The 15,787-nt window shown below is 39.9% G+C and overlaps 1 protein-coding gene across 5 annotated transcripts in view; it reads right to left on the reverse strand.

Annotated features, from left to right (window-relative positions):
* NFIA (nuclear factor I A) overlaps window positions 1–15,787 on the reverse strand; it is a 523,664-nt gene that overhangs the window by 247,776 nt on the left and 260,101 nt on the right. The gene's annotated exons all lie outside the window — the stretch shown is intronic.

Raw genomic sequence — 15,787 nt, forward strand, 5'->3', positions numbered from 1 at the left:
GCCTCCCATGAAGAATATCAGAGCAAGGAGAAGACCAGACCAGCTGCAAGGAGCTTGCTTTTCCAATCACTCCAGAAAGAACTCTCCACTCCAGCTGCCAATTGCCCTGGGACTGCAGTCCCGAAGGGAAACACTCTGCGGGCCAAATCATCAGCAAGAGAACAAAGGGTTGTGTGTACAGTAGTGCCATTCTGCCATGCCTGGCATAGCCTGGGCATGGGGAGGCCTTTGTGGATGTGGGAAAGGATGAGACGTGCCCGCTTGCCATTGGCTGGGCACATCTGTGCCACGAGACTGGGAGGGGACTAAGAAGACTTAAAAGAAAGACTCACTCCTCTCAGCTTGCTCTTTGCTGCAGTCTGTTGTAAGCCAACCTAAAGATCATTTAATAAAAATCTTCAAATAAATAAAACAAATAAGTGTATGGATGGGGTGGGTGGGGAGGTAGAAAGTTGCTCAGCAGCAATTAGTGGACTGAACCCTACCAGTCTATCAATCCAAAGCTTAAGACATGCTTCAGTATATTTCAAGGTACATGTAGAATAGCAAGGACTTTCCCATTCATTGTGATGTTAGGGACAAAGTGATGTGACAGCATCATACACACACAGGGGTGATGGTAGCATTTGCTGTACATGGCAAAGCCTTTGTATGTTCAGGAATCCCTTGTGTGCATCTGGGTTTCTGCACGTACATGAATTCTATGGATTTGGGCTTTTATATTTAGTTAATTACTGAATCAGCATATGTACCAAATTGATACAAAATGCTATACTCCATAAAAACCTACAACATATGCACCTAAAGGGTACTCGAAAGTGTTCAAACAATAATCAAATAAAACTAACAACATCAATATTCCATCCAATTGTGTTTTTCTTCATTGTACATTAGTGTAAATATAGACTGAAGTAATAAAAATGCCAGAAATATAAATATTCCCTTTAATGCCACTGAATCCATCATTTTACTAGGAAAAGGCTTAGCTATGTTATTTGCAATTCCCTCACTGCACAACAATGTACATTACTGTCTGTAAGCTCTAATTTGGCATAGCGCATCATTAATGACCTGAATGGTGGCTGTTTCACACATACATATTTAATTACAACAGCTGAACAAATTACATATTTATGCTTTATAAAGGGGATTGCCAGTCTAATTCATTTGCTATGCATGCAGGTACAGGGCTCCATCTGCAACAGCATCTGCGCAACAAGAGCTAACAATTATCCATTGTACAGTGAGTGTATCTGGTGAAACCTGTAAGAGATGCAATCGCATTAACCACTTCACTACATACATGCCATTATTTTTCTCAATGGCCCCAAATATTTTAAATAATGGATTATTAACTATAATGATTCCTTGCATGTCTCTCAGCACATTCCCCAAAGCACTTTACAAACAACAATGAACAAAACCTTGCAAAAAAGCCCTTTGGAGATACAAACTCGTCGCGGGCGGCTCGTCTTTATGGATGAGGAAACAGCACAAAGGTTAAACGACACCAAGGTGGCATCACATGAAAAAGGGCAAGGAAACAAAGCCACATCTTCCTATTTCTCAAACTATTTAATACCTTTCAGAAAGTCTGTCACGATAATCTATGGCAGCAAAAACAACACAGTCCTGTGGCACCTTAAACACTTAACAGATTTATTGTGGCTTAAGCTTTTATGGACTGGAGTCCACCTCAGCAGATACATCTGGTAAAGTGGACTCTCGCCTGGAAAAGCTTACACCACAATAAACCTGATAATCTTTAAGGTCGCACAAGACTCTTCATTGTTTTTATTTCATATCGGCAAGTTCCATTCATTTTAATGGGCCTTTGCCAACACAAAACTTTGAAAATAGCAGCCAGATCCTAAGCATGCTTGCACTTAAGTCACTTTGAGGAGCAAACTAGTTGATTTTTTAAATGTAAATAGCATCCAGGTTGTGGGGGATGGGGGAATCAGGGTTTGATCATAATTGGTGGCATGGAGGGGGTTTACTCCCTTTCTCCCCCCCCCATTATAATCCCAATGAAAATTGTCCTCTGAAGCTGCTGTTTACTCCAGAGGGGAGCTTCCTTAGGCACTAATGGAAGGTTTCCTCCTGTGGCAAATAGAATTTCAGGAGGAGAGATTTTCATCAGAACTGCAGTGGTTGGGGTGGGTGGGGGAGGATGGGTTAAATTTTCCAAACATTGTTACCAGTCTTAATTAACACCACCATTCAATAGGAGAGGCCTACAGAAGTCAATAACAAAACGTCTAGCATTATGAACCATGGCACAATAAATCCCCCATTAGAGCCACATCATGCATATGCGCCACACATGCGTTTGGCTTGCCTGACCATGGTGTGTGTGTGCACTGTGAGTGAGGGTGGGAACCAAGGGACAAGCAGGCAAGCCCCAGCATTGATGGGGCTCGGAGTTGCTGGGGGAAGGGCTTACAGGGCCCTCCTCCTGGCCACTTCGAAGTGAAGTGAAGCTCCCTGTACCAAGTACTTAACTGGCTGCTCATTTGAGAGCCAAGCAGGAATTTTTGGTAAACAGCCTGATTAGCCTGCTTCCCACTGTAAGTGGGATGGGAGCATCTTAGGTTGATTGGTGGGTTTTCTTTTGGTTCAGTTGTTCACATTCCCCTAGGTAGGCTGGTTTGGGTAGCCTATGTTTGTATGGAGAGGGATGGTAATCATTCTGAAGCATCGGTGGTGGTGACAGGTGATGCCTGAGGCCTCCCACTGAAGGTTTTGTGGCCCCGGTGGGGGGCAGAAAGGATTACCTGTGGGGATTACCACTAACACTCCTGGTGTTCTGTGGCCTGGGGAGATGTGACAGGGTTGTCCTCGCTTTCCCCGAATAGGGAAATCCTGAGGGATGCCAATTCTATAAGCGACATCCAGCAGGCAAAGAATGTTTTGTCTGATTACATTGACTGGTTTGTGCCAGCATAGGGGAGTAGATGCCCAGAGTTCCCCCTTTGCAGATCTAATTCAATACATGTGGCCTGATTTTCAATCCATACAGTTGTGTTATCTCTTTATTTTCTTGCCTCCTTCACGCGCAATATGTCCTTCCTATTTGAAAAGTATTTCCATGTAACAAAGACCTATTTGAAAAGTATTCCATGTAATGTGAGACCTACCATGCTGAACATAAACCTCCAACAATGTATTGTGGGCTTGTCAGGTGCTTGACAATCCACAGTTCCAGGTAGGCAGAGAAAATTTATTGAGGTCCTTGTGGACCACAATGCATAGCTTCTAGGTACCTTCAACTTGATCAATTCTAGGTCTGCTTTAGATCTATCATTTATGTTTGACTGAGACTTCTACAAACCTTGAAATCTTGTTTACTCTTACCAGTACAATAGATGGTGTAACGTCAGAGACTGTATCACATCCATCCACTAGAACAAACATTGCAACAGCTGTAGCTCTTGGCTAGAAAGTGCTCTGCCAGTGCAAGCATAAGGCTGCAATCCTAAACACACTTTCCTAGGAGTAAGCCCCATTGAACTCAGTGGGGCTTACTTCTGAATAGATAAGGTTTCACTCATAATTCAAATAACTTTGAAGATGTTGCAAGTACACCCTAGCCCTGCCCCCTTCTCCCCTACTACCAATTGTGTGATGCTTTCCTGGCTTGTCTGCAGTTTCCCCCTATTCTGAAAGGTTGAAATACCTCTCTTAAGCCTTAGACACTGGCAGTAAGAGCTTTAAGATACAATATGTTGGAAGTGTGTGAATTTTTGGCTCCATTCCTTTTATCTTCAGCCCCACCCATAACTGGAATGTTCTTCCCGTCCTGAGAGCTTCTCTGAAACTGAATTCCATCCTCAGGCCGAAGGAGGTCCCCCACCCCTGCTGTACAGGATCCAGCAGATTGCATCTGGTAGCACATTATTTACCAAATGGTAAATAGCAGTATAATGAGTTGGACAGGCACAACTAATGTTGAATGACAAAGAAGAATGTGGTGAAGACCTTTCTTCTTTTTCTTCTTCTTCCTCCTCCTCATTACTTATGTGACACAAGAATGGAAACTCTGTCATGGCATTAAACTGGGCAACATTAAACTGGGCATTAAATGAGCAACAGGTACAGAGAAAAATGCATATATGCCAGGCAAGAGAAATGTGAATAAATGTATCAAAAATGCATGTTATTTTTAAATAAGGTGAGGGAACACTTGAAAAGCAAATTTAGGATAAGATGGAAAACCAAGAAAACAACACGGCCCAAACAAACTTCTTTTCTATGTAATACCACTGAAAAAATATGATATAGGCTTATAATGCAATACAGTGTCAAAAGCCAATGAAATTTCAGCCATGCAAAAATGGAACAGAAAGATCAACATTTAATCTAGACTGTTTTCTAAAACATTTTTCTTCAAGCTAATCTGACATTAATGTCCCTAAACAATTGTACTTGGAAGTAGTCCTCATGCTCATCAGCTCCTTCTTGTACTCCACTCTTACTCTCCTCCTCTTGGGCAGAAGAGAATGACCCTACATTTATTTGAACCTGGGAGATAAAGCCCATGTTTTAGTTAGGGGCAAAGGAGCAAAGTGCAAGCATGAAGCCCACTCCTTATCCCTCCCAGTATAAATTTCAGGAGAAAAGTAACTTAAGAGTGAGTTCTATGGATCTATTCAGACATAAGCATGTGGGTGGTGTACACCATCTAAGGAGATTCATCAGGTGCTTAAAATACACATGTCTACTTCATGGAAGATATTTAGCTTATGTGATGCTTTCTTCCCCAACTTCCACTATCAATGAATCAACCCATCCATGATGACCTGCTGAAAATTCCTAATCCTTCAGTTAAGGCTCACTGTTGTAGCCCACTATGCAAAGTATCAAAGAACAATCACCAAACTAATTATGGGACTAAAGAAATGGATTAAATGATGAACACTTCAGAGAGTGAAACATTTACAGCTTGATTATGCAATAACATCAGAGAAGGCTCTAAATATTTAATACTATAAACATCAAGAAGAGTAATACAGGATGATAAAACTAAGAACAAAGTGATTAAATTAAGAAAGGAAAAATTATTATGGAGATTAAGAAAATTGTCCTTGCAACAAGATAGACTGGCCTGTAGAAGAATCTCCCAAGGGAAGTGGCTGAAAACAAAGCTGGACAGTCAATACATAAAGTAAATGTACTTTAGGGAGCAATCACATAATAGCAGGACACAATGACCTGTTAGGTCTTCTCTGTCTCTAATTTCCATGGCTATATGAGGATATTAAAGAACTTTCACATAGTCCACTTAATACATTCAATGTGCAGCATAAGCACTGTACTGTAGAATACAATATGAAAAGGAAACTGGCAGCAAATTAATCAATTAAGATCTTTTCCATTATCAATTAAAGGCAGGCTTTAGAAACAAATGGGTTTAAATAGTTTTTTCTACTAGGGGTGGCTGCAGGTCAACATTTTGCCATCTTCCCGGATAACATGCCTTGAATGCATGTGTGTGCTCATTAATTAAGGGTGAGTTTGAAAGTACAGTTCAGTCTTGTTCTGGTGGCCATTGAGAGAAAGTGCAGGCGTTCTCCCTCAGCGTCCCGTGATGCGGATGCTTCTGTGAATCCCCACTGGAAAGTGCACTTTGCTCTACAGAACAAAAGATCAGCTGCCCTAGAATGGATGCTTCGTGTGGAAGAGGCATTCTATCAAATTAACAGCTGTGGCATTCTTTGAGTAGGAGACCACTGCCCCTATTAGCTTCTGTGAGTTCCAGTGGCAGTAACCCACCTGGCCTTTCTTCAGCCAGCAAAGCAAAAATGTGGATCGGAAGCATAATTCTATGTTTGATTTTCTTTACCTCCCACTAGAGCAATGGCTAGTTGGGCATTCACCACTTTTACTTTCTTCAGATACAGAAATTGAAATAGAGAGAGGAATGGGCTCTTTCTGCATTAAAAAAAAAATCATTTTCTCCAAACTAAATAAAAGCCTAAACTCTTTGCCAATGAAACCTATTCTACACTCAGAAGCTATCCCAGTCTGCCTACATTATTCAGCTTGCAAAATCAATACTGTGCGTATTACCTTTAGCATCTATAATATTTTTGGGACACAAGGATACTTGGGCAAAAAGAAACAAGAATGAATTGCAATCTGAGTAAAGATTCACCAAGATTTCACAAATTTTGGATGATTCTACAACCATGAGAGCTAGAAACTTGTATTTTCGATTTTAAAACAACAACAAAGCAAAAAATTTCAGAAAGCCAAAAAATTCTTGTGAAGTTTCAGGTTCATCATTGTATTTTACGTTTTCCCTGAATAAAGACCACAGTAATGCATATTAATTTTACTTCCAGTTGTTCATTGCTGAGCATTACCTTTTATTTATGAAGACATTCAAATGTTCACATTTGCTCATTCTTGACTATTGTCGAATAGAAATACTTGACATGCCAGGACATGATTGTTTTAAAATAAAAGTGTCTATCTAGGAAAATAAAAAACAAGAGGAAAAACTAATTTCTTCAGTGTAATCTATGTTAACACTACATAAGATCAGCGACTTTTACCTCCATGACCTGTTTCAATACCTCAAGTAACCTTCTCAACTCTCTAACCAGTCCTCTTAAGAAAGGGGGGTGAATTCTACAGCTACTGAACAGAGGCAGGGAGGATTGTTAGTTAAGTGTATAAGAATAATTAAATCAGCCTCTTATGTTGTCTTATATAAAGGACTTTAAGAAATCCAAAAGAACTGACAAGTGAACCCTTGTCAAAGAATAGAACATCTCAAACTGAGGTCACCTGCAAACTGAGATTAAGAGGGAATATTTAACAAAGCTACTTGGGCAGATACAGCATGGGCTCAATGCTTTTTTGTACTTATTTCTACTACTTAGTTTGCCGCATTCTTCAAGATCACACCATTCATTTTGCAGACAGCACAATCCTTTATATGTCTGCTCAGATGTAAACTCCACTGACTTCAATGGTATTTACAGATACAGAAAAGGCTACAGAAGCAGACACCCAGAGATGCTTATTCAACATAAAATGAGGGGGAAACTCTGACTTGGCATGCATAATATCTCACAGGTCCAACTGCTCAGGATGTTGACAGATAGGTTCCAGAGCCCTGTGGTTCAAAAGTCATGTGTGCATCCAAATGGGCTCATGTCCCTTGTCACTAGCCACATATCTGCTGGTCCCTTTGCCCAAGATGTGTTGCGGGTTTCAAGGGGGCTGGTGTTATGATTGAAAAAGTTTACTAGTTTTTGTGTGTTCAATTCAACCATAACCTCCGTAGGTTTTGCCATTGATAACTGGGCATAGGATTGCAGCCTAAATGGTGACGAATCTATAGGCTACCAAAACCAGATTCTACTTTTCCAGAAAAAGAAGAATACTGCATTGTATACTTTCACAGTTTGGAAATAAAGCAAATTTTATTGATAGCCGAAATCAGTCTTCCCCAATCTGGTACTCTCCAGACGTGTTGGACTATAGATCCCATTATCCTCAGCCATGTAGCTGGGAATTATGGGGGTTGCAGTCTCACACATCTGGAGAGCACCCAGTTGGAGAAGGGTGACCTAAACAACCCCCCAAATCAGAGGTAAAGTATATTGTACATCTGCTTCACACTAAAGTGTGTTAATGGAATCGGGATGCATACTGAATTTTTAACTATACTTTATGCATGACTGCAATATGCTGTGAGCAGCTTTAGGATTCTCTTATACATTGTGTAAGGTTTCTAAATACCCACTTTTCCATTCTGAAACATTCTGAAGATTCATTCTATTTATAGAAATAATTCTATCTAGAGAAATTTCTTCCATTTCCCCCCCTCCTCTCTTATTCACTGAAATTTCTAAGGACATCTGCATAACAAAAACAAGAGGGTGGAGGACAACTTTAAAGAACTCAGGTGTTCCATATTTTATTTATTTAAAGAAACAACCCTGCTCTTACTTATTCCAAAGTATCTGAAGATTCACCAGTTGAATACAACTTTATGAAATGGGTGGCGATGGGTAGGACGACGACGGGGATCTGGCATGTGTAGTTGGACTCAAAATGGGACAAAAATCTAATACACATATTTTGAAATACAGTTTTCCAGGCCCAGTGCATCTTACACCTCAAACCTATTACAATGAGAGATCAGAACCCAACAACTCATGCTCTGGGAATTCTTGGAAGTGTCTTGTGATTCTGAAAATGTGGAACTATACTTTAAATTTCCAATGAAGGAATAATAAAGTTCCAGTTTACAGAGGATTAAAAAACAGTAACAATTTTGATGAATCATCTTGAAATACAGAGTTCTAAAGATATAATCTATGTTTTTGGCTGCAATTGGAAGAATTCCATTCCCCATTTTCCAGGTTAAAATAATCAACAGAACTTCTATGCCCCGATATTCCATCCTTGTGTTTGCTGTGTACAGGCTTTTAATATGAGGTCCACCACATATTCCACATTTTGACTGTTAGGTGCAACAATGTTCCATTTTCAAACTTTCCTGGGGCTATGTGTGTACCAAACCTCAACTTTTTGATGACTACAAGTACCTTAAACAGTTTGGGATATCTCTGCAGCTTTAGTGAGCGACAAACAAATGTTTAACTTTCAGACCTTTCAAGTACTCAGTATGTTTTGGGCTACATGCATGCAAATTTCAGTTTTAGTGGTGGCTTGGAATTACAGTAACCATTACAGTACACATGGAACGCTTCATACTGAAGTATACTAATCTCCCATTTTCAGATTTGTCTAATATTGGAATGTCAAGTTGACCAATACATCTTGGCTCTTGGTTCCCAACCCCACCATCAGATTTGCCAGGTCACAATTCTGCAATGTTAACAGAAGCCAAAATCGACAGAATTCCTCTTTAATGTATCTCTTAAAGCAGAGATGGGCTGTGCCTCCAGATGTCATTGGACTCCACTATCCATCAGCACCAGCCAGGATGGTTAATGGTCAGAGATGATGCAAATCATAGTTCAACAACATCTGGAAGGATATATTTACAAGACATCCCTGTCTTAAAAGGACAGAAGTCCTATTAAGGCCCAGCAACTTTATGTCACCTTGGTTTTCGTACCCACCAATCGTCTTTGAGCTTTAGCTCATGGCGGTGATCCAGTTTTAGGCTTTTCTTGGATAAACCAGATTAACTGGATCATCTTCAGTCTTGTTTTTCACCTGGTTTTGGATTGGAACTGCCCTGGGCCTCCAGGTGGATGATCTGCGCCAAGAATGGATGGAGAAAGTATGATCCTGTTGATTCTGTTGGATCATCAATCATGGTATTTTTCTTAGATGTAGCTGGAAGGTATCATTTTGAGATGGCTCCAGTCTGTCTCATAAATAGGTCCAGATGTTAGTGGTGGGAAACTTCTACTCTACTCTGTAGCCTTTGCCATATGGGGTTCTGTGCTGGGGAGCTAATCTGGAGATTTGGGCTTGGGTATCACTAGTATGTGGATGACCCCCTGGTTCTATCTTTCATTTCAATACTATGATCCTGGGAAGGCAGTGGAAGTTCTGAAGTGATGTCTGGCATCCGTTTGGGGATTGGATGAAGGATAACAAACTAAAGCTTAATCCAGACAAGGTACTTTTGGTTGTGGATTCTGGTAATATTAGAGTACATATCCAACAAGTAATGGTGGGGTTGCACTTCCCTTGAAACAACAATTCAAACATTGGGGTTAGTCTCGGAACTGACCTTGTTTTGGATGTCCAGATGGCAACAATGGTTAGGAATGCTTCATTTGATATGCTAGTGGCACCCTTTCCCTGAAAAAACAGATCTGGCCTCTGTCATTCATGCCCTGGCCTGGTAACCTTCAGGTTAGATTACTCTAATATGGCACAGTGCAGAAGCAAATGCAGCTGCCAGGATTTTGACCAGAGCCAGAGGAATGGATCATATCATAAACTTCAACCAGCTATACTAGTTCCTGGACTCAATTCAAGTGCGAACTACTTCTACCACTGAAAATCTTCTGAGAACCTTCACCCTTGGAGGTATGGTGTGTTGAGAGAGAGATAGGGCCGTTTGTGTTGCAGTGCTGAAGACATGGAATAACCTCCCAAGAGAGGGACACATGGCCCCTAGATGCCTTTAGCCAAGCAGCAAAGCCAGGTCTATTTCAGAGAGCTTTTTCAGAATATTGTTCTTCATAAGGACTTCTGCTACTTCGAAACTGTGGCAATTTATGTTTCAGATGATTGAATTGCTATTTTACTGTTGTTTTATTGTTATTTGTAAACTGCTGGGATTATTGTTTAAATAAAAGTATTTGAAGTGCTAGTAGGATGGTGGGATGCATTTAGCTCAGTCCCAATTTGTATAGGCCTGGTTAAAGTTAGGCAAGTTAAATGTAGCAGTGACATTTTACTAGGAACATAGGAAGCAGCCTTATACAAAGTTAGACCATTGTTTTGTCATTATAGCTCAATATTGTCCTCTCTTAGTAGCAGTGCGCTCAAGGTTTTCGACAGGCATCGTTGCCAGCCCTGTCTGAAGCTACCAGGGATTAGACATGGGATTTTTTTGGATGTAAAACCTGTGCTCTACAAGTAAGCTATGGCACCTCCCAACAACTAACCTGTTCATAGACAAAATCTGAAGATGCATCTTTGCTCCATACTATATGGAAGCTATTTACAGCAAAGCATACTTCAGTAATTTTTCTTCCTTCCAAAAACAGTATAAGAAAGGTTCTAAATACTGCATACTTAAATAATGGATTTTTAAAATATATTAATCTTAAAACCAATCACTAACATCTTGTACCTGACAAATCTAAAAACATGCTTCTCTTTAACAAGATTAAAGAATGGCAGAATGTTGTTTCTAATATAACTTCTAAATAAAATTTCTAAGAACAAAAAAAGCCATTTCCGACACATTGCCTTTTTGTTCATAAGAATATTTATGACGCTGATAATTGAACTGCTTTGTTTGACTTCGGAAAGCTAAACTTTTCATTAAAAAATAAAAAATTCCACTGCGATATCTAGACATTGATAAATTTGTTTCATTCTCTTATTCAAGACGAAGCTCCTGATGCTCAGCGGCTCCATCACTTTTTACTTATTTATCACTCCTCTCTTTTACACAATGCAAGCAGAATTATTTTGCAACAATGTGAAAAGACCGGTACTGTTTAAGAGTGCCCCTGAGGAAGAACACAGTTCGAAACGCGTTTGGTTCAGTAACATTTTCTCTTTCACACCTGGAGGTTTTCTTTCAGGACTGAAACCAAAAACATTTTTGGCATCAGGATAGGAGAGTTACTCAAAAACACCACATAGAACATCACTACTTGCAAACAAAGTACATGGGCTAAATTTTGCACCTCACCCTGATTCCACTGTGGTTTGATAGCATAGTTCTGTTGACATAATCACTGCTCTTCAAATTCATTCACTGAGCCTAGGACTAGGGGGAGGGCTGCAAATAATATAGTCCTGTTTTATGTGATGCTTGAACTATATTTTTCAATGGTCTTAAATATGGTTGAGCAACTAGAATCACAGGCCAGAATCTTGTCACACACTAGTAGAAAATCAACACTCACAGAGCATACAGAGTAGATCTGCAATGAATTGCTATGGAAAACAATTTCTAAAAGAATAGGAAGAATCAATGCTAACCCCTTTTCAGTGTCATGGCTTATTTGCTTCAGATCACAAGTAACACAAAGGTTCTTCTTAATTCAAGTTCCTTTGCATATTTCTGATTAAGCATTAAAACAAAACCTCAATTAAGCCAAGGCTTATTATACAGAAGTAAATTTATTTAAAGACATATACATATCTATTTTCCCAGTTCCTTAATGATCTTTTCAGATAAATTAATTACGGCACTCAAAACGTTGTAACCTTTTGAAAGGATTAATAAGCAATTTAATGCATTCCATTTATGCTTTGTCTGGTTTTCGATACTTTATGGGAACATTGTAAATAATGCCTGGAACATACTTAACCAATTGGAAAACACTGCTTTCCATGCTGTCACAAAACAGAGAAACAGACAGGAAGAAAATGAAGATTAAAACAATAAAAAATGAGCCACTGGCTCATAGTTTTCCAATCTCCTGCCCAAGAAGTTACATTTCATTCATGCAGAGGCATCTTTCAGGACAAACTAAAATGTCCCTTCTCCTAGGCAACATGGGGAAATCATGTGCATGTGGAGTCCTGGAGATGATGCTATTAAGATGAAACAGAATGTAGAATACAAGCAAACTGTAAAGGCTATAAAGAAGATGGCATTACCCTATTGGTTCATCAATGCCAGTATTGTCAACCCAGCCCATTCTTCAGTGTGTCAAGCCAAGGTATTTCCCAAGCCTGCTACTTCTTGTTCATCCTTACCAGTTCTAAAGGAATGAACCTGGGATTTACTACCTGAAAAGCATGCATATTACCTTGGAGCTATAGAATTACACTGGACATGGAATTTGCCTGTGAACTCTAGAACAAGCATGTGATGAATTTTGATTTACATTTCCAAATATGCACTAAAAATAGGAAAACAGTTCAAAAGTGTCTAGAATAATATAGACCATCTTCCTGCATCCAAAACAATAGCTTGCTATATATCACTCAGAATACATTTGAGAAGTAGGAAAAAATAAAAGTTGAAAAAAGGAACCACAAGTTTTGTAGGAAAGAAAAGTATTATTTTAACAGAAACACTCTCATGCAGGTTAAACTGATGTATTTTAATGGACAAATTTGGGATGGTTTGGGAGATGTTATATGACAGAACAGTCATAGTTTATTGGATTTATAGAATGTATTGTAAATGGTGTACAGCAGAAAGATCTAAGACTGTACCTCCCGTGCCTTTTATGTACTAAGAGTATCCTTAAGAGAAGATATATTACTTTCCCACAATCCTTGCTTCTACATACTAACAACGGAGTCAGTGCTTTATTGACATGGGTTCATAGATGAGCAGCAAATTAATAAAATTTGCTTTTGAATAAAATTCTAAACATGTAATTAAAAACACTTAACAAACAGATGTGCTAGATAAGAATGAAGGGCCAAGGCCCCTCAGTCTGAGTGAGGCAATGGAACCCCTTTCATTAAACTGATTTATTCACATTGTAAAATCTGACCTGGAAAAAATTGTTTTCGCTGCTGCTGTTTCTCCTGCTTTGGTTATATGTTCACATTTGAATGCTTCATTTCCTTGCCCCACACTAAAGAATATGATAACTGAGGCATTGTTTTTTTAAATAAACAGACAGCTCCCCATCAGCAAGCCAGCCAGCCATGCAAAAGGAAACCGCTGATAAGTGACTTTACAAGAAAGATTCTCCACTACCGGCCACAATTAACATCTCTTTTAATGAACCGAAAATGCACACACAAAGGAGATGTTGCTGTGGCAGATGCCACCAGGCCTTCTGGTATATTGTTGCCTAGAGTTAAACTGGTAAACCAGGCCTCTTCTAATCTATCTAGGAAATACAGTATGCCTGAGGTTTCCATGCTCCTGGGCAATGACTACTATTTAACAGACTGCCTCCAAAGAAAACTAGCAAGAATGATGTCCCTTCCAGTATTTGTTGCTGTTGGTGATGCTGTTTCTTTCTCTCTGTTCTCTTAGCAAAACCTAACCTGCAGGTTTTTCCATTGCTGGTTATCTCTGTGCAGAAGCCTAACTCCAATAAATGAATATGGACTAAATTTGAATACTTAGCATGGTTTACACAGACTCTATTAGACGTTATGATATAGTTGTTCCTTTTGTACTTTCATGTATTTATGATATATATGAGTGAGAAACTGGTTGAGTTCACACATCACAATTAGACACTTAAAAAAAAATGGTTATCGTGAATGAGGCAGATGCCCAAACTCTCCCATTAAAAGCAGGAGCAGCTAAACAAACACAGGCCTTCTGCCCATGGCCTGCTTAGTACTATGTCCAAACCAAGTGTTCCAGCTTGTCTCTCCCCTGAAAAACTAGAGAAATAACCCAAGAACAAACTTCTTGCATGGGGAGAAATCAAACAGTGTGCACCAGCAGGGTGTCTCATTCATGATAACCCACACTTTTAAAAAATTGAGGGTTGTTATGATATATGAACCAGGTCAGTGTGTGAGTGAAGGAGCACCCTAGTGATAACAAAACCACTCTTATTTTTTGTGAACAATTATATTCGGAGCAGCCCCATTTCATAGGCTTCTTTTTCAATAAAGTAATGCCGAGAGCCAGTGATGGGTGTTTAGATTTACATCTCAAAATACCAAGTTTCACTTATTCTCCACTTGACTACCTCACAATTTTCATGACAAAGAGAAAGGCCACCTTGAGCCCTGAAGTCCTTGTGAGATTCAGTTGACCAACGTTATGTAAAATTCTTCCAGAAGTTGGCCCAAGCAGTATCTGAGGCCCATCTGGACCTATCTGGCATTTGGTTCTTTCCAACTGACACTAAACATTGCATTACCAAATAGCAAGTTTGTTTTCATTAATTATTCATGCAGGATTTGCTGATGGACTATAAGCATTCCTTAAGTGTTTTATTTCAGAGATTGCAATACCTAAATAACTGATACAAAAGGCTGGATCAATAACTAGCAAAAATTCACAATGGGTAATAATGCATGGTATGGATATTGTCAAAAAGAGACCTAGCTGCAATATACCATGCTGATAAATAATGTCCTAGATGAATGAATTATAATTACACTGGTCTTTGTATGTTAAGTCAAGCACAAAGAAAAACAGCACCCTATATGATCCATCACTACAAAATCATTCACCATCTTCATTACAACTTATAAAAGTCTGCCTCGGGTCGACTCAGCCTTCTATCCTCCCGAGGTCGGTAAAATGAGTACCTAGTTAGCTGGGGGAAAGGTAATAACAGCCAGGGAAGGCAACGGCAAACCACCCCGCTATAAGGCCTGCCAAGAAAACGTCAACGAAAGCTGGCGTCCCTCCAAGAGTCAGTAATGCTCAGTGCTTGCACGAGAAGTTCCTTTCCTTTCTTTCCTAAAGATATATCAGCACTGTTAATTAACTCACTTTGGTTTGTTCCTAACTACATTTGGCTTGGTAGACCATCTTCTCCATTCTAGTGAATGGAGTTAACCAGCACTCACCACCCCAGGCAGCATGCTGGGGAGAGGTGATGGATAGGCACTGGAGTGCCAAGCCCCAGTCCAGGAGCTGCCCTGTTAAGGATGCCCATTCCCCAGCAAGGGTCAAGGCTTGACAAGTCAGGCTCAGGAACTACATAAAATTGGGGTTTTGAACCTGTGGCCCTCCAAATGTTGGGCTCCATCATCTCTGACCATTGGCATTGCTGGCTGGTACTAATGGGAGGAGTCCAAAAATTCTAGAGGGACCCACTCTTGATATAAGGTCTCAGATAGGACCTAGCACTAATCTCTCCCCTGCAACCAGTGTCTCACCAGCCTTACTTCTGATTCCAATACTACCTTCTGATTCAAGTACTACACAGTTCCTGCCTATTGGTTTCCTGCTTGTGCTACCCAGTCTGGACCACTGCCAGACCTGCTTTGTCCTAACTGCACTGAGGACACATCCTCACCAGGCTGAGAGACAGAGAGTTGCACAATTGCTTGTGCTGGTTAACTCTGATTTGTGGTACCTGCAATGTTCATCTGATCAGATTTGAATCTGTATGACAATTAAGAACAAGTTCAGAGGTCCTGCTTGTCAAGGATGAGCTGCCTCATTTTCATGTTTAAATGTTGTTTCTGTTTCAACAGACATTCAGTGTGT

Source organism: Elgaria multicarinata, chromosome 1 (assembly GCF_023053635.1).
Source record: "Elgaria multicarinata webbii isolate HBS135686 ecotype San Diego chromosome 1, rElgMul1.1.pri, whole genome shotgun sequence".
Taxonomy (NCBI): domain Eukaryota; kingdom Metazoa; phylum Chordata; class Lepidosauria; order Squamata; family Anguidae; genus Elgaria; species Elgaria multicarinata.